The sequence below is a fragment of the Urocitellus parryii genome, chromosome 3 (assembly GCF_045843805.1).
Source record: "Urocitellus parryii isolate mUroPar1 chromosome 3, mUroPar1.hap1, whole genome shotgun sequence".
NCBI lineage: Eukaryota > Metazoa > Chordata > Mammalia > Rodentia > Sciuridae > Urocitellus > Urocitellus parryii.
The window spans coordinates 155,596,364-155,620,490 of NC_135533.1; the positions used below are offsets into that span (position 1 = coordinate 155,596,364).

Below are 24,127 nucleotides of genomic sequence, written 5' to 3' on the forward strand. Positions count from 1 at the left end.
TTTTATTTTGAGACAGGGGCTTGCTGAGTTGCTTAGGGCCTTGCTAAGTTTTTTGCTGAGGCTGGCTTTGAACTCATGATCCTCCTGCCTCAGCCTCTCAAGCCAGTGGGATTATAGGCACAATCCTGGCTCATTTGACTTTTAATTGATCACCTACTTGGTGCCAGGTATGAGTCAGGTACTGAGTCTATAAGAGTAGACTCAATATCAGGACAGTCTGAGGGTGAGTAGCTTGGGATCAAAGTAGATTTCCCGTAGGATGTGATATCTGAGCTAAGAAGGAGTTTACCAGGTAGAGGTGGGGAGGAGGATGACCCAGGTAGGAGGAGCTGGGTTCGAATGCCAGAGTTGAGAGAAAACTTTATGGCATATTTAAGGAACAGAGTTTTCCAAAGTGGCTTGAGCTTGGGGTGTGGAAACTTGAGAGGCATGGGACTTTCTTTGTGAGAAAATGTGTGTGTGTGTGTGTGTGTGTGTGTGTGTGTGTGTTACTAGAGATTGAACCTAGGGCCTTGCAAATGCAAGGCAAGTGCTCTACCAAGGAGCTACATCCCTAATCCTTTATTTATTTATTTATTTATTTATTTTTTAGTTGTAGGTGGACACAAATATCCTCACTTCATTTTTATGTGGTGTTGAGGTTCAAACCCAGTGCTTCATGTGTGTCAGGTGAGCACTTAACCCCAGCCCCTAGTCCTTTATTTTTAATTTTTTAAAATTTTTTAGTTATTTTATTTGTTTTTTAAAGACAGGGAGAGAGAATTTTTTTTTTTAATTTTTTTTTTAAATATTTTTATTTTTTAGTTCTCGGCGGACACAACATCTTTGTTGGTATGTGGCGCTGAGGATCGAACCCGGGCCGCACGCACGCCAGGCGAGCGCGCCACCACTTGAGCCACATCCCCAGCCCGAGAATTTTTTAATATTTATTTTATTTTTTAGTTTTCGGTGGACACAACATCTTTGTTTGTATGTGGTGCTGAGGATCGAACCCGGGCCGCACACATGCCAGGTGAGCGCGCTACCGCTTGAGCCACATCCCCAGCCCCAATTTTTAGTTATTGATAGACTTTTATTTTATTTATTTATATGCGGTGCTGAGAATCAAACCCAGTGTCTCATACACATGCTAGGCAAGTGCGCTACTGCTGAGCGCACAACCCCAGCCCCTATTTTTAATTTTGAGACAGGGTCCTGCTTAATTGTCCAGGCTGGGCTGCAATTTGTGATCCTTTTTCAGTCTCCTGAGTACCTGGGACTACAGGTGTGCGTCACTACACACTAGCTTTATTTATGTATTTTCAGGAATTGATATACTCTTTTCCATATGGCTATACTAATTTACATGTTGTTCTTTTTTTCTGATTTTAAAAGGAATATGTAAGTTGGGTGCCATGGTGCACACCGATAATCCCAGTGGCTTGGAAGCTGAGGCCAGCCTTAGCAATTTAGACAGGTCTTGTCTCGAAAAAAAAAAAAGAAAGAAAGAAAGAAAGAAAAGGGCTGATGATGCTACTCAGTGGTAAAGTGTCCCTAGGGTTCAATCCCCAGTACCAAAAAAAAAAAAAAAAAAAAAAAGAAAAGAAAAAAAGAATATGTACTAAGCATGGATATCTCAGAATGTCCAGAAAAGCTAAAGGAGGAGGAAAAAAGTTTACCTACAAGAATTGAATTGATACATCATTTTGGGAATTTATATCTGGTAGGGTCCATTAAAATAGAAAATTCCAGGGCTTGGCATGTAGCTCAGCATTAGAGCATTTGCCCAACATATGCAAGCCCGTGGGTTCAGTCCCCAGCAACACAAGCACACAACAATAATGACTGAGGGCTGGGGTTATGCTAGACGAGGCAGAGCACTTGTCTAGCATACGTGAAGCACTGGGTTTGATCCTCAGCACCACATGAAAATAAAATAAAGGTACTGTGTCCAGCTACAACTAAAAAATGTTTGAAAAAATTATTTAAAAATATTGAAAATTCCCATATCATTTAACCTATAGATTCTACTTGTAGTAAACTACTCTAGTAGTAAAAGGTCAGAGTATATATATACATACATACATACATATATATTTATCTCCAAGAACTATTTTTTTTTTTTTGTATCGGGAATTGAAATCAGGGACACTCAACCACTAAGCCACATCCCTAGTCCTATTTTGTATTTTATTTAGAGACAGGGTCTCACTGAATTACTAAGCAGTTCACCATTGCTGAGGCTGACTTTGAACTCAAGATCCTCCTGACTCAGCCTCCCAGTTGCTGGGATAACACGTGTGTGCCAGCATACCTGGCTCCAAGAACTATTTTTTAAAAATATATATATTTTTTTCTTTTTATCCAGGTACAGCAGTGCATACCTGTAATCTTAGATACTTGGGAGGCTGAGGTGGGAGGATTGCAAATTTGAGGCCAGCCTCAATTAGCTAGACCTTAGTGACTTATCATGACCCTGTCTCAAAATAAAAAAAATAAAAGGACTGGGGATGTAGCTTAGTGATAAAGTGCCCCAGGGTTCAATTTCCAGTCCAAAAAAAAAAAAAAAAGACAAAAATTGAAAGGCAGGCATGACAGCACAACTGTTGTCCCAGCCATTCAGGAGGCTGAGTCATGAAAATCCTATGAACCCAGGACTTCCAGGTCAGTTTGGGCAACATAATGAGAAACCTCCACTTAAAATAAGTAAAAGAACACCATTTGTGATGGCTACTTAACATTCTGTTATGTGGCTCATTTAACCAATTTCCTATTATCAGCGTTACTTTGTGTATGAGTTCTTCATTATTATAAATAACACTTGAAATAATATTATTGTGTATTAATTTCCAAATGCAAATGAAAGAGTGACTACTGAGTGTCTATTAAGTCTCAGGTGTGCCATTAGCCACTGGAGTCCAAGCTTACCATCTGATTATACAACCAAGCACAGGATCTGAAAATGTGATTATTTTCCCCAGAACGAAAGACAGAAATACTTGCCCAAGGAAGAATAATCATTTAAAAAATTTTGCGGGGGCTTGCTGGGGTTGTACCCCACTGGTAGAGTGCTTGCCTAGCACATGTGAGGCACTGAGTTCGATCCTGAGCATCAATAAAAATGAATAAATAAAAATAAACATATTGTGTCCATCTACAATTAAAAAAAAAAGTTTTTGGCTCATACTGCTAAATTCACATCCAGAAACTTTGAGGCAATTTATATGCTTCCAACAATATAAGTGAGTGATTACCCAACAGACCCCTGCTTGCTTGGTGGCTATCATTTGAAACAAATTTTTATTTTTAAAGAAAACAGCCTCTTGTAGATTTAATTTGTATTTCTTTGCTTAGAAGATTCGTTGGCTCCCCCCCTCCCCCGCCCCCCAGTTATTTCACACAGTGAATCCTCAGCTGAGTTCTATTTATGGAATATTCCTTTTCTTCTTCAGGAACATTTGATATCTCCTTTTACACAGACATTTGATATTTCCTTTTTCATCTACTGTGTTCTTACCATTTCTAGGACATTTCTAGGTATTCTATTCTATTTCTTCTTGGCAGGTACTGCACTGAATGGACTACAGTAGCTCTACATCTCCCCCACCCCTGTACTGGGGATTTAACCCAGGGCCTCCAACATGTTAGGCAATCGCTCTACCACTGAACTACATCCTCAGTCCTTATAATTTGTTTTAATTTCTGATAGGGCAAGTCTACCCTCATTTCTTTTTCTTTGTTCCCAAGAGGTCAGGGAGATGAAAGCTGTATTTGGCTATTTATTCTTCCAGGTGAACTTACAATTTTGTTTAGTCTAAGAAACATCATGTTAGGATTGCATTGAACTTATACACTGATTAGCAAAGAATGGTCGCATAATTAGCCTCTGCGAAGGATTATAGAATTGAGTTTCAGTCTTGACTGGAGCTAGGTCACAATTTCCCTATAAAGCAGATTCCCGGCTCCTTTCAGACTTCTCCAACCTTAACAGTGGTGTGTTCCTTTGTTTGGTATTCAGAGTAGAGAGAGGTCCATTAAGTAACTCCCTAGAGAAGTGGTCATGGCTCATGGCTAGCCCCAGCCCTTGAAAGTCCATTTAAATGACGCCCATGAGCCTTGGGTCCAAGAGAGCCAGCTTGGGCGCGCCCGTTTAACCCCTGGGGCCTGCGAGGGGCTGCGGTCACCGGAAGGGGCTGGCTGAAGCAAGCGTGCTCAGGACCTCCGCGCCCTCTGAGCAGGTAGGGCCTGCTCGCCGGGGTGCAGGAGCGGGGTTCCCTGTTGGCACTGGGGTCAGGTGTTCCAGGACTCCCATTCTTCCCGGAACCGGAACGACCCTGGCCTCCCCTGGAGCCCAGACCAAGGAGCCTGCAGTCCCTGAGGGCTGAGTCTTGAGAGCGCGGCCACAGCGGGGGTCGGGAAGCACGGGGCAAGAAGGGGTCGGGGAAATTGGGCATAGACCGCTAGGGGTCCCTGACTGGGGGTTCTGAGGGGTCAGGGTCAGGGTCAGGCTCAGAGGGGGTCAGCCTTGAGCTCGGGGGCTAGGCATGAGCCTGTCCCTGTCTACAGGGAGTGTGAGGTCTGAGTGTTTCGGGCGCGAGGCCTAGGTCAAGCTCTGGCCCCTGGGTAGGGAGCTGGTTGGGAGTCGGGGGGTCTCAGACCCAGGGTCCTCCTGCGTGCCCCTCCCCCAAAGCGCGGCGCGGCGGCCACCCTGCCCGCCCAGCCCTCCGACCGCTTGCTGGCCCCGCCCCTCCCCGCATGCCCCGCCCCCGAAACGGGCCCGTCCCTTCACCCTGATCCCGCCCCGTCGCTCGCCCATTCAGATGTGGGTCAGGGGTGAGCGGGCGGCACCGACGTCACAAGCTTCCAAGATGGCGCCGAGCGGGCGGCTGTGAGCGGCGCTCGGGGCGCGCTGGGCGGGGAGCCGAGCCGGGCCGGCGGCGGGCGGACGGGGCGGGCGCGGGCGGCGCGGGCCGGGCGCCCAGGACGAGGGGCCGCAGACAGAGCCGGCCGGCTGATGGGCGGAGCGCCGCCGCCGACGCACACGAGGTGAGGGGCAGCGGCGAGTGTGGGGGCGCCGGCGGGGGCCGAGGACCGGGTGCGCCCACAGGGAGAGGGGCGTGGACGCGCGCGAGCCCGAGCGACGTGGAGCTGCGGGCGTGGGAGGGCGCGCGCATCAACCTGGCCTGGATGGGGGAGCACGCGAGACCCCCAGCCAGCCTGGGCTTTGTGGCCCTGGTGCCCGGCGGGGCGCAGGCGGCGGGGTCCCCGGGCACAAAGCCCCCAGGGCCGCGCCAGGCCTGGGGCGCGGGTTTGTGGAGCGGGGGTCTACTGGCGAGCGGGCGCCGACTCTTTGTGCCTTTTCATTAGCAATCTAATCCGAACAGCGTCGGGCGAGCTACGTTGCCTGACAGGCGCGCGGGTTCCCATTATGCAAACGGCCCTGTGCCTTACGGCCGCCCTTAGCTAAAAGATTTTGCAATTTCCAGAACTGCTGTCCAGTACCGTCTGCACTCCTTTTTCTCTTGTCCCCTTCCCCTCAGTAAGACCGGCCCGGACCGGGGCAAGGTCTGGTCTGGAGGGGCTGTTCCCAGAGGGCCAGGCTCTGCGGCTGGTGGGCTTACTGCCCTGCCCCCAGACCTCTTCTGTAGGCAGCCGCTTGGCAGGAAGAGAGATGGGCTTGGGGGAGGGGGTCGGCTGGCAAGGGAGGGGACCGGCTGGCTAAGGGAGGGGGCTAAGGGGCCTCAGCTTGTCACTCTGTGTTTATCTTCCAAGGTGGTTCATATTCACACAGGCCTGGGTGTGTGTGTTTGGGAGAAAATGCCTCTCCCTGGGGGGCAGTGACTTAAAGAGAGGAGGGAATGAGGCCAGATAATGCTCCCAGCGGCCCCACCCAGAACAGCATGGAACTGACTGGGGACTGGAGCCCAGTGCTGAACCTGACTGGCTGAGCGGTGGTGAAGTTATTTATCCTTGTCTTCTACCCTCTATCTTCTATCCCAGTGTCTTTTCTAGTAAGAATTGCCAAACACATCTGGAAAGCTATGTTCCCAGCCCCTTACCCCCCACTAGCAGAAGGGGTAACCCAGGGAGGCCACCCCTCTGACATATATGGGGGGAGGGGAGGGGCAGAGCCTTGCCCATAGGAATCCTGTGGTGGTGGATTGTTGACTGATGTGAGGATTGCTGTGCCTCTTGCTCCTGGGAGAGGGGGAGATCTGGCAAGTAGTGGAGGGGCCTCAGGAGCTTCTAGGCTGCACTTGAGACTACCCACCAGGGACCACAGATGGAGGTATGGTGCTGGGTCACCCAAACCCAAGACCTTTCTGGTTCTAGCATTATTGCTTCCTGGCTCCTGGCTTTGCTTCTTCACTTCCATTCCCATCTGCCAATGTTTGGACTCCCTGGGCCTCAAGAAGACATTTTTCAGGAGCACAGGCCATGTGGCTTGTTTGAGGTCCTGGCTCAAGGAAAGACTGTATGCTCAGTGGAGCAGGGTTGCTGAAGTGGTCTGAAAAAGCAGATGGGCCAGCCTCAGGCTGGCCTCTAGAGACAAAGCTATGTGGTAAGATTGTTCATTTAGTGGGCTCTTAACAAGAGGGAGGAGGTAGGAGGCTGATATTGGGGTGCTGAACTGAGTCCTTTAGTATAGGGTGATTCCAGGGAATAAGCAGCCCTGCTTGTAAATGAATCTTCTGTCCTGTGTAGTTGAGGTTATTTTGAAAATCTCTGGGCTCCACAAGGCAGACTTAGAAGAAGGCTGGGAGGAGGATCTCCACCTGCCTGAGTGCCACAGGGGAGGTCAGAACTTCCAGGTTGACTGGCTTTCCTATGGTTTCTGGTTTCCTATAGGCCAGTTTTGGGATGTTTTTGAGTGCCTGTTGCTCAGCTTCTCTGGCAGTGTGACTGAGTGCTGCTGCGTGCCCAGAATTTCTCCCTGCAGTGCCTTCCTGCCAGTTGTTGGGACTTGTAGATTAGTCACTGAGTTTTTACAAGCAATTCCTGAAAAGAAAAATTTCCCTCTGGTTGCTGGCTCTGCATAGAGGAAGAAGCAGCCTGAGGGAGCCTGGCTTTTAATTAAAGCAAAACTGAAATGATTGCTGCAATTGCTTTAAGGAGAATAGGAGGTGCAGGTGGGGCAGAGGTGATGCGCCCTGTCAAGCTGTGTGGTACCTGCTCTGGGGACAGGTTGATATGATCCTGTCCTCGCTCCCTAGCCTTGGCCAACAGCCCAGCCTTCTCCATAAGCTTCAGTCTTGGATTAATCCTCACATAGTGTTTTCTTTCCGTAGATCAGATTTCTCATTTTGTTAATAAGCACAGCCTCCGATCCACTTGAAGTCAGCTGTTGTGGACTGGGAGCAACAGGGTTTTGCATTATTGAGTTGCAGGGTCTGCTGCCTTCCTGGGAGTTCTTATTGTCTGTTAGGGTTAGATCTGAGGGGTGGAAGGGGGAGGGGATGGGGGGAGCGCCTTTTAATCAGCAGCTAGACCCTGGAGAAGGGCTGGCTGGGAGTTCTGGAGAGTTAGAAGAGTGAGAAAGGAATAAAGTTCAGTTTACCCAGGGGACCTGTGCTCTGCCTTTTTTTCTCGGCCTGTTGACCTTGAGCAGCTATCAGCCCCACCCCATACCTGATCTTGCCCACTGGTGCTGAGAGCCACTGCCCTCAGAACCCAATCACTAGGAGGATGGGAGCTCTTCCTCCTGGACCCCTCCTGCTGGTATGAGAATCAGCTCTCACTTTCTGGAAGAAGTAATGAGGTTCCTTCCCTTCTGGCTCCTTGGAGCCTGGCTAAGCATGACTAGTGAGAGGGGAACTGGACTTTGTCAGGAAATATGGAGTGCCAGACTTACTCTGCATTTACTTTAGGTACCTTTACTTTCAGTACAACCTTGAACAGTGATTAATTCTCCATACTTAAGCGGCCCTATATTTAAAATAGGAACAATTTGAGATTACATCCATGTATTACTGTCCTCCAGAGTTCAGCATGGGGAAGACAGACAGACAATTATAAGATGAGGTAATAAGGGCTGTGTGGCATGGAAGCATGGTGGGAGGAGCTAGTCGTGGGCTAGAGCAGAGCCTTGGATGCCATGCTGGTTTGCTGTTGGCTTGGAGATGAGCAATTTTAATCAGGGAGTATTGCTCTAGGTTTTCAGAAGGCAGCATGAAGAATGGGCTGGGACATGGTCAGGAAAGCCTGAAAATGTGGACCCACAAATATGTCAAGAAGCCAATCCAAGGGTACCTGCTGTCTATTAGACACTTGTGAGGATCTTTTGCAACCATTTTATTCATTCAGCTACATTTTCTGAGCACAAATTTGGTGTTTGGCCCCCATGGCTAGACTAAATTGTGCTGGTTTCTGCCTCCTGGTGCTCACAGACTTGCCTACCACTGCTAGGTTTTAAGGCTGGGTGATAGGGGCCCTTGTGCGTTTTTTTCTGTAATCCTCCTGATTCAGCATGAATCCTTTTATGACAGTAAGTGATACTGGGAGGTTAAGTAACTTGTTCTAGGACTGGAGGGTAAATGCCTTTCACTTCAGAGCCTGTGAGGGCTCATAAAATGTGTAGGGAGAGAGCTGGGATCCTGCTAAGAAAGAGTAGGGAAAACAGTCCCCTCCCAAGAATAGGTTCTGGTTCCTCATTAGGGGCTTCCAAACAAACCTGTCCAGTTTGAGTCCAGCTGATATCACCAGAATTTGCTTCCTGCTAGGAAGGGCCTTGCCCTAAGGGTTAGAGACCTGGTCTAGGGGAGGCCTGTGAGGAGGGCCTTAAGCCTAGTGTTAACCAGGAGTGGCAAAGCAAGAAAAGCTGGTGGGGACCCCAGTGAATTTGATCAGGAAAGGATGGCCAAGAGCTGGTTCTAGGTCCCATAAGAAGGGAGTGCCCTGGGAGCGGTGTGGCTGGATGAGTTAGGGAGAGTAAACTTAAGAAGCTCCCTGGGACCTTTGGGGAAGGCTTGATGAAACCCCTCCTCACCAACTTTCCATGTTTTTCTTCATAATGTCAGTGGTTAGAGGGAGGGGAAGTGTGGTTTTGGGTTAGAGCAGGGGAACTGGAGGTCTTTCTAACCTCCAAGACCTCCTCCAAGGTGAGAAGTGATAGGTCCGCCAGGTACCTTTAAGCCAAAGGGCCCTCGTGTTCCTTGTGGAATGTTAGCACATAGTAGGTGCTTGTTCCCTGTTTGAGGGTGATTCACCTCTGAGTACATAGTCGGTGTGGATGAGGAGGGATTATGTGGTGTATAGAAAGGCAGTCTGTCCCACCAAGTCTCCCCATCTTTCCCCTGGGGATTCCCAGAATAATTTAGGAAAGAATTTGGTGAGGTGGATACTTAGGTGGGAGTTTACCTGTTGTGGAGATGGAAGGACAGTTCGCTGTGGCATAGATGTAGCTGCTATGTAGAGGTGTCTTATTTCATTTTGGGGCCTCAGGATTCATTCCTAGCAGTGCCTCTGGGTGGGTGGGTATATCCTCTGGCATGTGGAAAGGGGCTGCTCCCATTCCCACACTGGAGTGAACCCTGTTGACTTCTTCATCAGCCCATTTGTGGACTGTTTAAGGGGAGAGAATGTCCTAACCCTAATCTCATATTGTGGCCTTGAAGCTCCCTTATTCTGTTGTCTTGGAAGATGATAAATTCTTGGTGAATTCTTGTTCACAAAGTGAATGAGGAGAGTGGGGCCTGGGACCTTAGTGGCTTGTGCCTGTATGAACACATTGGGGTTTTTTAGGGTGATGAATATAGACTCATGTCCTTTTAGCAGTGCTGTTGCCTGTGCTGATTGTCAGAGACTTGTGTGCTAGTGGCCTGGCTCTTACTTCCAGCTATAAATCAGGTTCCCTGGGAGCGCAGCACGTCTCTGGGTGGGCCCTGGCACCTGGTTTTCCTACTGTGAATTAGGTGTGTGGCCAAGTTTGAGACTCACTGCTCTAGCAAGTGATATATATTTGTTGATAATAGAATCAAGCTAGTGATGAGGCTGTGTAGGCCCTTGTTGTAACCTGGGGTGTTCAGAACTGTTTTACTCTGAGGGCCAGTGGGACTAGCAGTCACCCATTGAATGAATGGACAGAATAAACTGGTCTTATTCCCTTATAGGGGAACATCAGGCACAGAGGGATGAGCCACAGGAGGAACCCAGGCCACCTGCATTGAGGGGCCTCTCTTGGGGGTTCTGTGGGGAGCTACTTGCTTCCCTTGGCCTCAGGACTGTGTCCTGCTGACTCTACACTCTGGGTATCCAGAGTAAGCTTTGCATAGTTGCTTGGTTGCCTTCTTGTTCTCCTGTTGACCCCTATGTAGCCTGGCAGGGCCTAACATAATGAAATTTGGGTACCTTGTGGCTCCCTGACAAGCCCATTGTGGCTGGAGCTAAGGCATGACTGGGTAACTGGAAATCCCTGGGACTGCTGCTCCCCCTCTGTGCCTCCCCCCGCCTTTTTTTTTTTTTTTTTTTACTTCAGTGTACCTGGGAAAAAGGGATTGGTCCTTGAGGTTGTTTTTCTAATCTGCATTACATGGGCAAGGTATGTGAAACTATTAAGGGACAGGGAAGGCAAAGTGAAAGGGGGAGACAGCTTCAGGTTAGGCCCAGGCCTCAGCTAAACTTCCTTGCTGGGACAGAGGAATAGGTTCTCCACTGGGGCAGCTCTCTGTGACTACTGCTAATTCCCTTGACTGGTGTGGTCTTGGTTGATGTCCTGGGTAGGGAGTGCCCTCATTTAGAAGGGTGAAGACAGCCAGGGTAGGGATAGTGAAGAGGAATGAGGGCTAAGGAGCAAGGTAGTAGTGGGAACACAGGCTTTCCTCATGACTCCTCTTTGCTCTGTGTATCTTGGGTTAGATTTGGTATGTGAATCTGGAGAGTTCTGTCTCGGGAATGAGTGTTCCTGGGGGTGAATTCCTGCCTTGGCCCTTTTTCCTCTTTACTCAACCTCTCCCCAGGACCTGATGACCTTTCTTTTTTGTGGAAGGCAGCTTATGGGTTTCTGTCTGGCAGGTGCTGTGGGAACTTTGTAAATGAAAGATGGTTTTCTACAGAGTTCCTGACAGTGCTAGAAAGGTTGTGGTGGAAGAGGGGTGGCCCCTTGTTTTGAGGCCTTATCCTGTGCTCAGCTGTATCCCCAGCTCCATGGTAAGCATTTTTTTTTTTTTTTTTTTGGTACTGGGGGTTGAACCCAGGGGAGCTTTACTAAGCTACACCCCCTAGCCCCCCTCCCCTTTTCTTTTTCTTTTTTTTTTGAGACAGTGTCTCCCAAAGTTGCTGAGAATAGCCCCAAACTTGGAATTCTTCTGCATTAGCCTCCCAAGTCATTGGATTACAGGTGTGTGCCATCCAAGTCATTGGATTACAGGTGTGTGCCATCGAGCCTGCTGTGTGTGTGTGTGTGTGTGTGTGTGTGTGTGTGTGTGTGTGATTTATTATTAACTTTTTTAAGCACATAATGCTTTCATTATAAGATGAGTGATAATTTTGAATAGGACATTATGGGAGGTTTGGCTTGTTTTTATTTTTGTTTTTGGAGGTTCGAGGGTTTGAACGCAAGGACATTTTACCCCTGAGTTATATCCCTATCATTTTATTATTTTTATTATTTTTTGGTACTGGAGATTGAGCCCATGGGTGCTCATTGGCTTAACCACATCCCCAGCCCTTTTTGTGTTTTATTTTGAGACAGTTTCACTGAGTTGCTGAGGCTGGCCTTGAATTTGTGATTCTCTTATCTTAGCCTCCCGAGTTGCTGGGATTACAGGTGTGTGACACTGTGTTCCGCTCTTTTTATTTTATTTTTTTGGGGGGGGTTGAATTTGGGCACTCAACCACCAAACCATATCCCCAGCCATTTTTTGTATTTTGTTTAGAGATAGTGTCTCACTGAATTACTTGGTGCCTCGCTGTTGCTGAAGCTGGCTTTGAACTTTCAATCCTCCTGCCTCAGCCTCCTGAGCTGCTGGGATTACAAGTGTGTGCCACCACGTCCATCCCTTTTTAAGGTAGTATCTCACTAGATTGCAGAGGCTGGTCTTGAACTTGCAATCCTCCGGCTTCACCCTCTGAAGTTGTTGGGATTACAGGTGTGTGCCACTGCCCCCGGCTTGTGGTTGGTATTTTTTACATCTGAATTTATAATCTCCAGAATGTTCCTGTCCTGATCATCTGCAGCCCTTTATTAATCTATAATATACAAGGGATTCAAGGAAGTTAAGTAATTAGAGTCACACAGTGGGTAGAGAAGTTCTAACAGTAAGCAGTGTGTGGAAACCTTAAACAGAATTGTGAGAGCTGCTTAACTCTGAGCAGTGCTTGGACTGGAGGACAGCTAAGGTTTTCTTTTTGAGTGGGTTAGGGAATACCTGCTAGAGCTGGAGGGTGATCCCTTGCAGATCCCTCCTTACCCCCAAGGACCAAGGCAGAGAAAGGGTTCTCTGGGCCATCTTTATCTTTTATCACTGCTCCTTACCTTCTGGAATATTGGAATCTGCTCCATGGAAATGTTGCTTTGCTGAACACTTCTACAAGAGACCTGTGGAGATAGTCTGTGTGTTTCAGGGAACTTAAAGTTGATTACCTTTCTTTCTTGGGATTCTTTCTTTCTTTTTTTTTTTTTAATGTTTTGTACTGAACGGTACTCATTTCTTATTCTTTTTTTTTTTAAAGAGAGAGTGAGAGAGAGAGAATTTTTAATATTTATTTTTCATTTTTTTGGCGGACACAACATCTTTGTTTGTATGTGGTGCTGAGGATCGAACCCGGGCCGCATGCATGCCAGGCGAGCACGCTACCGCTTGAGCCACATTCCCCAGCCCCTCTTGGGATTCTTTCATTGAAAAGTATTCATACACTGTTGCTGATGGTGTAAGGGGAGACTGGTGGTGTGAGAGGCAGGGCGGGCCCTCTTGATAAAGGGGCCCAGGGGTTCTGAGTGATGAGGGAAGGGATTAAGCCTTGGCTTTCTGCAGTGCTACCAGGCCATGAAACAGTGGGCTTGGGTTGCCTTTTGACTGTGGTGAGTGAACCTGAGCCAGGTGTGAGCCCCAGGCAGCTCCCTTGCAGGGTAAGGAAAGAGGTTTATTTCCAAAGTCCCACATTCCATGCATGTGTTGACCCTGATAAGGCCAGCAGGGCTGGCTTAGCTGCTTTGGGCAGGAGGAGACTTTGACTTCATGCCCCCAGCAGGCAGCATACACATCCTGCTTCCTGGTAGCACCCTCCCCCATGGAGCCCCTCTGCCTCCAGGTGCACAGGGCCCACAGGTCCACAGCTTGCCTAGCCAGCAGGCACAGGAGCAACATTGCTCTGAGGGAGTCTTGCTGGTCTGTGAGTTAACAGGCCCCCAGGAAGAAGATCCTTTCTTGTGATAGTTTCTGCAAATAATTGTGGATGCCATTTGAAATGGCATTTCAGTTGGTAGGAAGCCTGTTGCTCAGGATTTTTACATTTTGGTCGGAAGAGGACTCCAGTGTCAAACCTCTTTCTTCTGTGTGCCAGTCCTTAACCTCTAAAGGACTTATTTTCCTTGCCTAAAAAATAGCTTATTAGAAATATTCAAGACAGTGCATGTCAGCTATTCTCAAAGAATTGTTTATAGATCCTTGGATGCTTTTCATAATGCTTTGAAGTTATTAGCCCTTGGCCCATGTTGACACTTAACTTCACTTGGCACCCCTTTTCATAGTCATGTTTTCACCTTGCAGCAAATTGTGACTGCCAGTCATACACTTACCCAGAGGAGCCAGTATAGGTGACTAGGTATTAAATCTCCACCCTTGACTCTTTTATTTGGGCAGGAGACCAGAACTTTCTATTTATTTATTATTTTGAGACAGGGTCTTGCTAAGTTACCGAGGGTCTGCTAAATTGCTGAGGCAGGCCCTGAACTTGTGATCTTTCTGCCTGAGACTCCCAAATTGTTGGGAGTATAGACAGGTACCACCATGCATGACTTTTTAATACTCTGTATGATGAAGTGGGAATAATGCTTAGACTCTTCTGCTACAGACTCAAGTACAATAGTGTGTCCAGGAAAAGGACTTCACATTTGTTTGAACTGGAAACCAAACTGACTGCTTTTTCCTCATGGAACATTGTTTGTGCTTTAAAGAATGACTGACAGAGCTGGGCATGGGGGCACACGCCTGTAATCCCAGTGGCTGGGGAGGCTGAGGCAGGAGGATCAGGAGTTACTAGCTTCAGCAGTTTAGCAAGCACTAAGCAATTCCCTTAATAAAATAAAATAGGGATGAGGCTCAGTGGTTGAGTGCCCTTGAGTTCAATCCCTGGTATCGACCCCCCCTACCCCCCCCCCCAAAAAAAAAAAAAAAAAAAAAAAAAAAAAAAAAAAAAAAAAAAAAAAAAAAAGAATGACAGACAAAAGTGTGTGGACCTGGAGAATTTTGTTAGACATTTTCTCAAGTGAAGTAAGTGAGCCTGCCTCTTTAAGGAAAATCATTTGTTGCCAATGAAAAATTTGAGCTTTCAAGGGAAAATTAGAATTTTGGAAAATGGTATCATTGTGAGCTTGGCACTCAGACTTCTCTCTGATAAGATGAATAGTGATATTGACTCATGGGATTTCTTGGTGTTGTATAATGAAATGTGACAACATTTGGAAGAAACTGATTAACTCAAGTCAATATTTTCCAGGGGGCTGGGGATGTGGCTCAAGCGGTAGCGCGCTCGCCTGGCATGCGTGCGGCCCGGGTTCGATCCTCAGCACCACATACCAACAAAGATGTTGTGTCCGCCGAGAACTAAAAAATAAATATTAAAAATTCTCTCTCTCTCTCTCTCTCCTCTCTCACTCTCTCTTTAAAAAAAAAAAAAAAAAAAAAAAAAAAAAAAAAAAAAAAAAATATTTTCCAAATGACCAGTCAGTGCTTGATGTCATAGAATTCCAGAGTATTCCTATGCATGCCTATAATCCCAGCTACTGGGAAGGCTGAGACAGGAGGATTGTTTGAGCCCAGGAGTTGTAGACCAGCCTTGGCAACATAGCTATACCTATGTATGTCTCTAAAAAACAAGGAGCTGGGGTTGGAGCTAGGTGGTAATATGCTTGCTATGACTGGCATGTGTGAAGTTCTAGGTTCTATTCCTAAAATCTGTGGATTATGAGGGGTTTTTATTATTTTATTTATTCATTTTTATGTGGTGCTGAGGATCGAACCCAGTGCCTCACACGTGCTAGGCAAACACTCTACCACTGAGCCACAACGCCAGCCCTGTGGATTATGAATTTTAAGAAACTATCACTCATTGAGCTCTAATGTAAAATCAAAGAAATATAGCATATATAGACAAATTCAGACAAATATAGGCAAAGATTAAAATACTGAAAAGATTAAAATACTCCTTAAAATTAAAATTCCTTCTTTCTGGGTAAGACCAGTTTTCTTTATTTCAATCAAAACTACAGATCCTAACAGACTCAGGACACCAGCAGATAAAGAGGATCCAGTGCTTGCATGAAGCCAAACATTAAAGAGATTTACAAAGGGTGAAACGGTGTCAGCCTTCTCACTAAATGTATTCATTTTTCTGGTACTGGGGATTTAACCTGTACCACTGCCTGCTGTACCCCAACCCTTTTTAAATTTTTTTAAGATTTTTTTTTAATATTTATTTTTTAGTTGTAGGTGGACACACAATCTTTATTTCATTTCTATGTGGTACTGAGGATCGAGCCCAGTGCCTCATGTGTGCTAGGCGAGCACTTTACCACTGAGTCACAACCCCAGCCCCATTAAGATTTTTTAAGATTTAAAAATTTGAGGGCTGGATGTGGCTCAAGTGGTAGCGCTCTCGCCTGGCATGCGTAGGGCACTGGGTTTGATCCTCAACACCACATTAAAAATAAATAAAATAAAGATATTGCGTCCACTTGAAACTAAAAAATTTTTTAATATAAAAAAAATTGAGGGGCTGGGGATGTGGCTCAAGCGGTAGCGTGCTTGCCTGGCATGTGTGGGGCACTGGGTTCAATCCTCAGCACTACATAAAAATAAAATAAAGATGTTGTGTCCACCGAAAACTAAAAAATAAATATTAAAAAATTCTTTCTATCTCTCTCTTTAAAAAAAAACTGAGACAAGTTTCTAAGGCTGACTTAGAACTTGAGATTCTCCTGCCTCAGCCTCCTGAGTTGCTGGAATTATGGGTGTGACATTGCACTCAGCTTTCAAAATGATGTGCCTTTTTTTTTTTTTCCATAAAAATGATTATGTTAGGCTGCGGTTGTGACACAGTGGTAGAGTGCTCACCTAGCATGTGTGAGGCACTGGATTCAATCCTCAGCACCACATAAAAATAAATAAATAAAATTAAGGTATTGTGTCCATCTACAGCTAAAAAAATATATTTAAAAAATGTTTATGTTGGGTCTGGGGTTGTGGCTCAGTGGTAGAGCACTTGCCTGGCACACATGAGGCAGTGGGTTCAATCTTCAACACTGCATAAAAATTCATAAATAAAATAAAGGTATTGTGTCCATCTACAACTAAAAATATATTTAAAAATGTTTATGTTGATGTGAAATAGATTTATTGTCTATCTGGGGCACTCTGCCACTGAGCTATATCCCCAGTTCTTTTATTTCCTTTATTTTTAAAATTTTGAGACAGTGTCTTACTGTGTTGCTGAGGCTGGACTTTTAACTTGCTTAGCCTCTGAGGTGCTGGGATAACAGGTGTGTGCTATAATGCCCAGCTTAAATCAAGTGATTAAAAAAAATGATCTTTTTTTTTTAGTAGAGTAACTAGAACAGTAACATATAATCTACAGTAACATAGAAGCCACATAATCAAAAGCTCTTTAGGAGCCCTGACTAACTTTATTTGTTTTTTTGATACAGGGGATTGAACTCAGGGGCACTTGACCACTGAGCCACATCCCCAGCCCTATTTTGTATTTTAGTTAGAGACAGGGTCTCACTGAGTTGCTTAGCGCCTCGCTGTTACTGAGGCTGGTTTTGAACTCAGGATTCTCATGTCTCAGCCTCCTGAGCTGCTGGGATTACAGCATGCCCAGTCTAATTTTTAAGAATGTTGACAATACGATTATGGAATGGTGACAAGGGAGGGCACTGTGCCACCTTATCATCTTTCATGCATTATTTCATCTTCTCTCTTCTTAGCCTTTGTTCTTCGTCATTGGCATTTTCTCACCTAACAAATGTTTATGAGTGCCTGCTGCATGCCCATTGCTACTGCTGTAGTTGGTTGGGACACACTGTCCCTTAATTTGAGGGTGCTGTTTAGTGGGGATCAGGGTGGACAGGAGAGGAGTTATGCTGACAGAAAATGCTGCTGTTAGGTGAGGAGGGAGGAGAAAAGTAGGACAGGCTTGATAGAGGAAGGGATCGAGTGGGAAAGGTCATCCTATCAGAGAGCATAGCCTGTAGGGTTCTCATAGGTGAGATTGTGGAAGGGGAAAGCTGGGCTTACTGCCCCTCTGAGAAGAACCCTGCGTGCCAGGTTGGAGCATGGACTTCATTCCAGGCATTAGGAATCCATTTAAAGCTTTAAGCAGGGAGTGACTTGCAGGTGTTTGAGAAGGACAACTCAGGGTTGATTGGGCTTCAAACCAGAACTGACTCAGGAGAGGGCTTGGCTGGAGGTGCTGCACAGGGGAAGTTGTGTTCTGGCCTTTGGTTGAATTTTATTTTATTTCTCATTTTTTTTTTTTTTTTTGTGGAGCTAGAATTTAAACCCAGGGCCTTGCACATGCTAGACAGGTACTATACCACTGAGCCAAGTGTTCTGGACTTTGATATTTTCACATAAAATAACCCTGGCTCTGCCCTTCCTCCTTGTCCACTCCTTGGAAGGATACCTAGGACTTTCCTCTCCTGGGCAACTCTGTTGTCCCACTAAGCAGAACACCTTGGGTGCCCCATCTCCAAGTAAGAAGCAGCCTCCTTGAGTGCCTTGGACACCCACATGGCACTTCTCTCTAGCTCATCCCTACCCGCCTTCAGAAGTCACCATGCTTTTGAATTGTTAACCATTCCCTAGCTTTTCTTTCTTTTCTTTTTTGGTGGGGAGGGTTACTGGGGATTGAACTCGGGGGCACTCGACCACTGAGCCACAACCCCAGTCATATTTGTATTTTATTTAAACACAGGGTCTCACTGAGTTGCTTAGTGCCACGCTTTTGCTGAGGCTGGCTTTGAACTTGCTATATCCTCTTGCCTCAGCTTCCTAGTTGTAGATGGACATAATACCTTTATTTTATTTTATTATTATTTTTAATTGTTTTGGCTAATCTACTTCATTTGCTTTTCCATATTAGTTTTTTTTAATATTTATTTTTCAGTTTTCGGCGGACACAATATCTTTGTTTGTATGTGGTGCTGAGGATCGAACCCGGGCCACACACATACCAGGCAAGCGCGCTACCGCTTGAGCCACATCCCCAGCCCCTCCATATTAGTTTTATTATTTTTTTTTTTTTTAAGGAGAGAGTAAGAGAGAGAGAGAGAATTTTAATATTTATTTTTTAGTATTTGGCGGACACAACATCTTTGTTTGTATGTGGTGCTGAGGATCGAACCTGGGCTGCACCCATGCCAGGCGAGCATGCTACCGCTTGAGCCACATCCCCAGCCCATACCTTTATTTTATTTATTTTTGTGGTGCTGAGGATTGAACTCAGTGCCCCACACATGTGAGGCAAGTGCTCTACCACTGAGCCACAACCTCAGCCTTTGCCCCAAGTCTGAGGTGGTGTGCCTCCACACATCATCACATGTTCTATTAGCAGTGACCATTTGGTTGATTTTAGGGTTTTTGTTCTTTTGTTGCCTCCTGAGTAGACTGCTTTTTACCCTTGAGCGAATGTTCCTCCAGGCAGACAAGTGCCTCTTTATTTTATAGTTTTCTATCTTTTTTCCTTAATGCTAAACGATTCTTTTAGCATCCCTGAGATACAATTTTGAAGTACAGTGAAACTGAGCATTTTCCCTCAAGTCCAAATGAATTCTTCTGATTTCCTTGCTGAGCTCGGTGAGGTGCTAGGAGGGTCAGAAATTCCAGGCCAGCCTCAGCAACTTAATGAGGCTCTAAGCAACTTAGGAGATCCTGTCACAAAATAAAAAAGGCTGGGGATGTGACCCAGTGGTTAAGCACTCCTGAATTCAAACTGGGTTCAATCCCTGGTTGTCCCCCGTCTTCCCACCCCACCGCCCCCCAAAAAAATTCAGCTTACCTGCTGGACAGGTGAGATCCTCTTCTCTGTAAATTGCAACACCTGGAGGTTTTTCTGGCTCAGGACCCTAGATTGTAATATTTTCCACAGTAGTTTCCTAATTTTTCCTTTAAAACTACTTTTAAGCCAGGCATGGTGGCACATATCTGTAATCCCAGTGGCTTGGGAGGCTGAGGCAGAAGGATCACAGGTTCAAAAGCCAGTCTGAGCAACTAGTGAAGCCCTGAACAGGTTAGCAAGACTGTGTCTCAAAAAAGCAAGAGTGGGGTGGCGGGGTGGGGTGTGTGTGGCTGGAGATGTAGCTCAGTAGTACAGCACACTCAGGTTAAATCTCCAGCAACCCCCCCCCCCCAAAAAAAAAATTGTTTTCTAAAACTCTGAGGCTGGGGATGTAGCTTGATTGTAGAGCACCTACCTAGCGTGCAGGAGGCCCTAGGTTAACTTTTTTCCTCACAAGAAAAAAGTGTTTAAATAAAAAAGTCTTAAGGGTATAGTCCAGTGGTGGAATACTTGGCTAGCATGTATGAGGCCCTGAGTTCAGTCCCCAGTACTGTATAAATAAATAAAACGTAATGAATAAAAATAAAACTGGTGGGTTGGGGATATAGCTTAGTTGGTAGAATGCTTGCGTCACAGGCAGAAGGCCCTGGGTTCAGTCCCCAGCACCACAAAACAAACAAAACAACAATGGGACTGGGGTTATGGCTCAGTAGAAGAGCTTTTGCCTTGCACATGTGAGGCCCTGGGTTCAATCCTCATATAAATAATATAAATATATAAATAAACAAATAAAATAAGGTATTATGTCCATCTACAACTAAAAACATAAATAAAACCAATACATGCCCAAGGTGTGTCTAACTTAGATCTCCATCCCTACCTCCATTTGGAAAAAAAATCCTGATTTCTGGGCTGCTTCTTTCTCCCCAGAAACTCCTTTTTACTTTAAATTCCTGAGAGCCTTGCCCAGTTTTGTCTTGGCTTCCTCCTTTTGATATATCCAGTCACTGCATTGGGGACCCTCTTGAGGCCCTTACTGGGTATTCTTTTTTATTTTTTTTAGTTGTTGATGGACCTTTATTTTGTTTATTTTATATGTGGTGCTGAGAATCGAACCCAGTGCCTCACGCATGCTAGGCAAGTACACTACAACTGAGCTACAACCCCAGCCCACTCTTACTGGATATTCTTTTTTTTTTTTTTTTTTTTTTTTATAGGATTTTTTTTTCTTTTTTTTTTTTAACAGAGAGAGGGAGAGAGAGAGATAATTTTTTAATATTTATTTTTCAGTTTTCAGCGGACACCACATCTTTGTTTGTATGTGGTGCTGAGGATTGAACCTGGGCCGCACGCATGCCAGGCGAGCGCACTATCGCTTGAGCCACATCCCCAGCCCCTTACTGGATATTCTTAAGTGTTCTGTTTGAACAAATCTCCTCTTCTTTCCTGGGCTTGCCTTTTAGGGTTTGATTAACAACATCTCCTTTGAAAGTGTCAAACCATAGGAAATTAAAAAAACACATTTGTTAGGTTGTTTTCATCTTTAGGTAGCAGACTAATAACATTTTTAAGCACTCTCTAGGTTTCCTTGGGTTCCTGTCTAATCCTTTTGAGTTCCATCTTCAGGACAGACACTCCATCCTATAGGATTGCTACTTTGCCAGTTGACCTGCAGTGTTCCACTTCCTGTGTTGTAATTGGAGGTTCAGGGGAGGTCACGGTTTGGTCTAGGTCTACTTGCTAAGTAGTACCAAATAAATCTTTGTCTCACTTCTAGAAAGTTGCTGCAAAGAATTGCAATATGTCCTATGGAAAATATGTGCATAGTTTCAAGAATTCGTCAGGAATAAACATGCTTGTGTAACCACAATCCAGGAAGAGAAACATCCTCCAAACTTGGTAGTGTGCCCTTTCAGCCACTCTTGATGCCCCCTTCTCACTAGTAGTGGTGGATTAATGCTACCTGCTTTTGAATATATGTAAGTGAAACACTACCTTGTACTTTTTTTGGATTTGGCTTCTTTATTTAACAGTGTTTATGGTTCGTTTATGTCAAGTGTGGGACAAATAATATGAAATTAGCAAGCAGCTGTTTTTGACTTATTTATTTATTTATGTTTTAGTTGAAGTTGGACACAACACATTTATTTGTTTGTTTGTTTATATGTGGTGCTGAGGATCGAACCCAGGGCCTCGCATGTGGTAGGTGAATACTCTACTCCTGAGCCCACAACCCCAGCCCCCTGTTTTTGACTTCTACACAGCAAATTGATATGGTTCAACCTTAACATTTGGTCTTCTTTGCTGCTGGGCCATAGTTCTTTATAGTTTCGGGTTATAAGTATACCCTTTTCCCTGTGGGTGGGCATAGGAGTTGTTCTGATGTTGGTTTTTGGTAAAACACTTTCCATGAGCGTGTCTGCCTGTGGTTTGGTGAACATACACACACATTCCTGTTGGTGATACCTCAGTTTTTGGAGCCAAAGGATTTGCATGTTTTTACCTTTAAAAGATAACCATCCTAGGGTTTTCTAAAGTGCTTAAGAATTCAGTTTGTTCACTGCCTGGCCAATATTTGGTTTAACCTATCTTTTTTTGATGGGTTTTTGAAGTTCTTGTTCTTTCTGGAACAGTCTTTGTCTTATTTTAAAATATCCCCCTTTTCTTACACATTGAATCTTCAGGGGCTAAAATGTAGGACTTGGTTGGTAAGTCTGAGTGGGGCCTGGGAAGTGTTTTGTTTATCTGTCTATTTATTTATTTATTTGTTGTTGGTGGTGGTGGTTGTGGTGATGGTACTGGGGATTGAACCCAGGGGTGCTTAACCACTGAGTTATATCCCCAGCCCTTAAATTTTTTTTTTTTTTTTTTAATTTAGAGAGACAGGGTCTCACTGGGTTTGCTAAGTGCCTTGCTAAGTTGCAGAGGCTGGCTTTGAACTTGTGATCATCCTTCCTCAATCTTACAAGTCGCTGGGATTACAGACATGTGCCACCACACCCAGTGGGAAGTGGTTTTGATGCCCAAACAAAAGATGCATGCCATCTCAGTCTACACTGTGTCCTAGGGTAGGGCAGTGGTTCCTAATGCTAACTTGCTTCAGAACTTTACCAGCCCTGGCAGCAATATGGATAAAAGGTTGTTGGTCTCCCTTTCTTGGGAGAACTCCTCTACTGGAGAGGTGATTCTTGAATTTTTGAAGTGTTTTCTTTTATGAAGTAGTGGTGATAGAAGTTTTCTTTTTAATTCTTGGCATAAGAAATTGTTGGTTACCATGATTGGTTTTGAAACTGAAAAGTCAAGTGAGTCTGGCTCCCGAAGCCGCAGGCTAGGCAGCTGCAGCCCCATGACTCAGCTGTGACATGTGCCTCCCTTTGGGGACTCAGTTATCTCATTTAAAGGATGTCCCCAGGCAGGTGAGATGATCATGATAGTGTCTTCCAGCTGGGTGGCCCAGGATTCTCTGTGCCCTTTTAACTCCTTGTGGGTGGAATTCACCTATTTACTCCTGTACTGTTGCTGCTTGCCCTCCTCCCTCGTAGAGTTGCTTCTCTCTCTCTCTCTCTCTCTCTCTCTCTCTCTCTCTCTCTCTCTCTCTCTTTCTCTCTTTCTCTCTTCCTTTTCTTTTAGTATTGGGATTCCAACCCAGGGCCTAATGGGTACACAGGTGCTCTACCACTGAGTTATGCTCTCAGCCTGTGGAGCCACTTCTGTGCCTACCGTCTGTGTCTCTTCTGGCCAGGGTTTGTCACCCTGAATACCCTCCCCCCACCCATGGCCACTTTCCAGGCTCCAAGGTGCCCGTGGTGCCAGGCTGGGATATCTCATGTTCCAGTTCTACCATTTATAGTCACCACCTGCTGGACTTGTTGACATGGGAAGTGTGTCTTCCTTTTGGGGCCTTTCTTCCACTTGAAGTCCCTCAGTTGAGCACTTACTGCTTGGAAAGCCTAGTGCTTATGATCAGAGCAGGGGCTAAACATCTGTTTTCATTTTTGGTACTGGAGATTAAACCCTGCAGTGCTCAGCAACTGAGCCACATCCCTAGCACTTTTATTATGACTAAGTTATTAGGGCCTTGCTAAGTTGCTGAGGCTGGCTTTGAACTTGTGATCGTCCTATGTCAGCCTTCAAAGCCTTTGGGATTACACTGTTCCTAGTAAATATCTGTGTTTCTTTCTTCCTTTCTCTCACTCTCTTTCCTTCTTTGTGGTGTGGGGAATTGAACCCAGGGGCTTGCTCATACTAGGCAAACACTCTACTCTTTTGCTATATCTCCAACCCAAGCATCTGCATTTCTGAAGAGCTTCCAGGTGTTGCTGCTACCCATGGTCCTTGGGCCATACCCACAAGCAAGAACAGGGAGGACTGGGGCTGGAGAGGCCTGTAGGAACCTCACGTTGAACTGTCTTGCCTTGTGAATTCCCAGTTTCTCTTTGCATGGGAGGGATGGCAGGAACTCCGGTTTTGCTGGCTTCTGGCCTCTCAGGGCTCCTGCTCTATTGCTCCTTACCTACAGCTCAGGTCCCTTATGGGTGGGCAGGACAGTTGGGAACAGAGTTTGGAGGTAAGCCTGTTTTTTATAATACTTATCACAATCTTAAATTATTTTCTGCTTTTTCAGCAGTGCTTACCTGCCCTTTCCCAGTAGTAATCACAGCCTCATCCTGGTCTTAGCACGCCCAGCTGGACTTTACCAGGCCTGTGGCTGTTTTGGGCAGTACAGTAGAGTAAATACAGCTGCAGGTCCCCCAAACATCTTTGCCCTACTTCTCATTGGCTCCAAAGCTAGGAGTGCTTGGTAGAGAAGGAAGGGATAAGACTGTGCCTTCCAGGGAAGCAAGACTTGGGGGGTCATAATGCCTGGTGTGGTACAGCATTTTGATCCAGGCCTCCTCTCATAGCAGTTCTTTCACCCTTTTCCTTATGGTGG

General features: G+C 45.7%; 1 protein-coding gene across 1 annotated transcript in view; it reads left to right on the forward strand.

The window, feature by feature from the left end:
- The first annotated feature begins 4,940 nt into the window (after positions 1-4,940).
- Hic2 (HIC ZBTB transcriptional repressor 2) overlaps positions 4,941-24,127 on the forward strand; it is a 30,916-nt gene continuing 11,729 nt past the window's right edge. The window contains exon 1 of the mRNA XM_026401728.2: positions 4,941-5,025. The gene's annotated coding sequence lies outside the window, so the exon portion shown is untranslated. The remainder of the gene's footprint in view (positions 5,026-24,127) is intronic.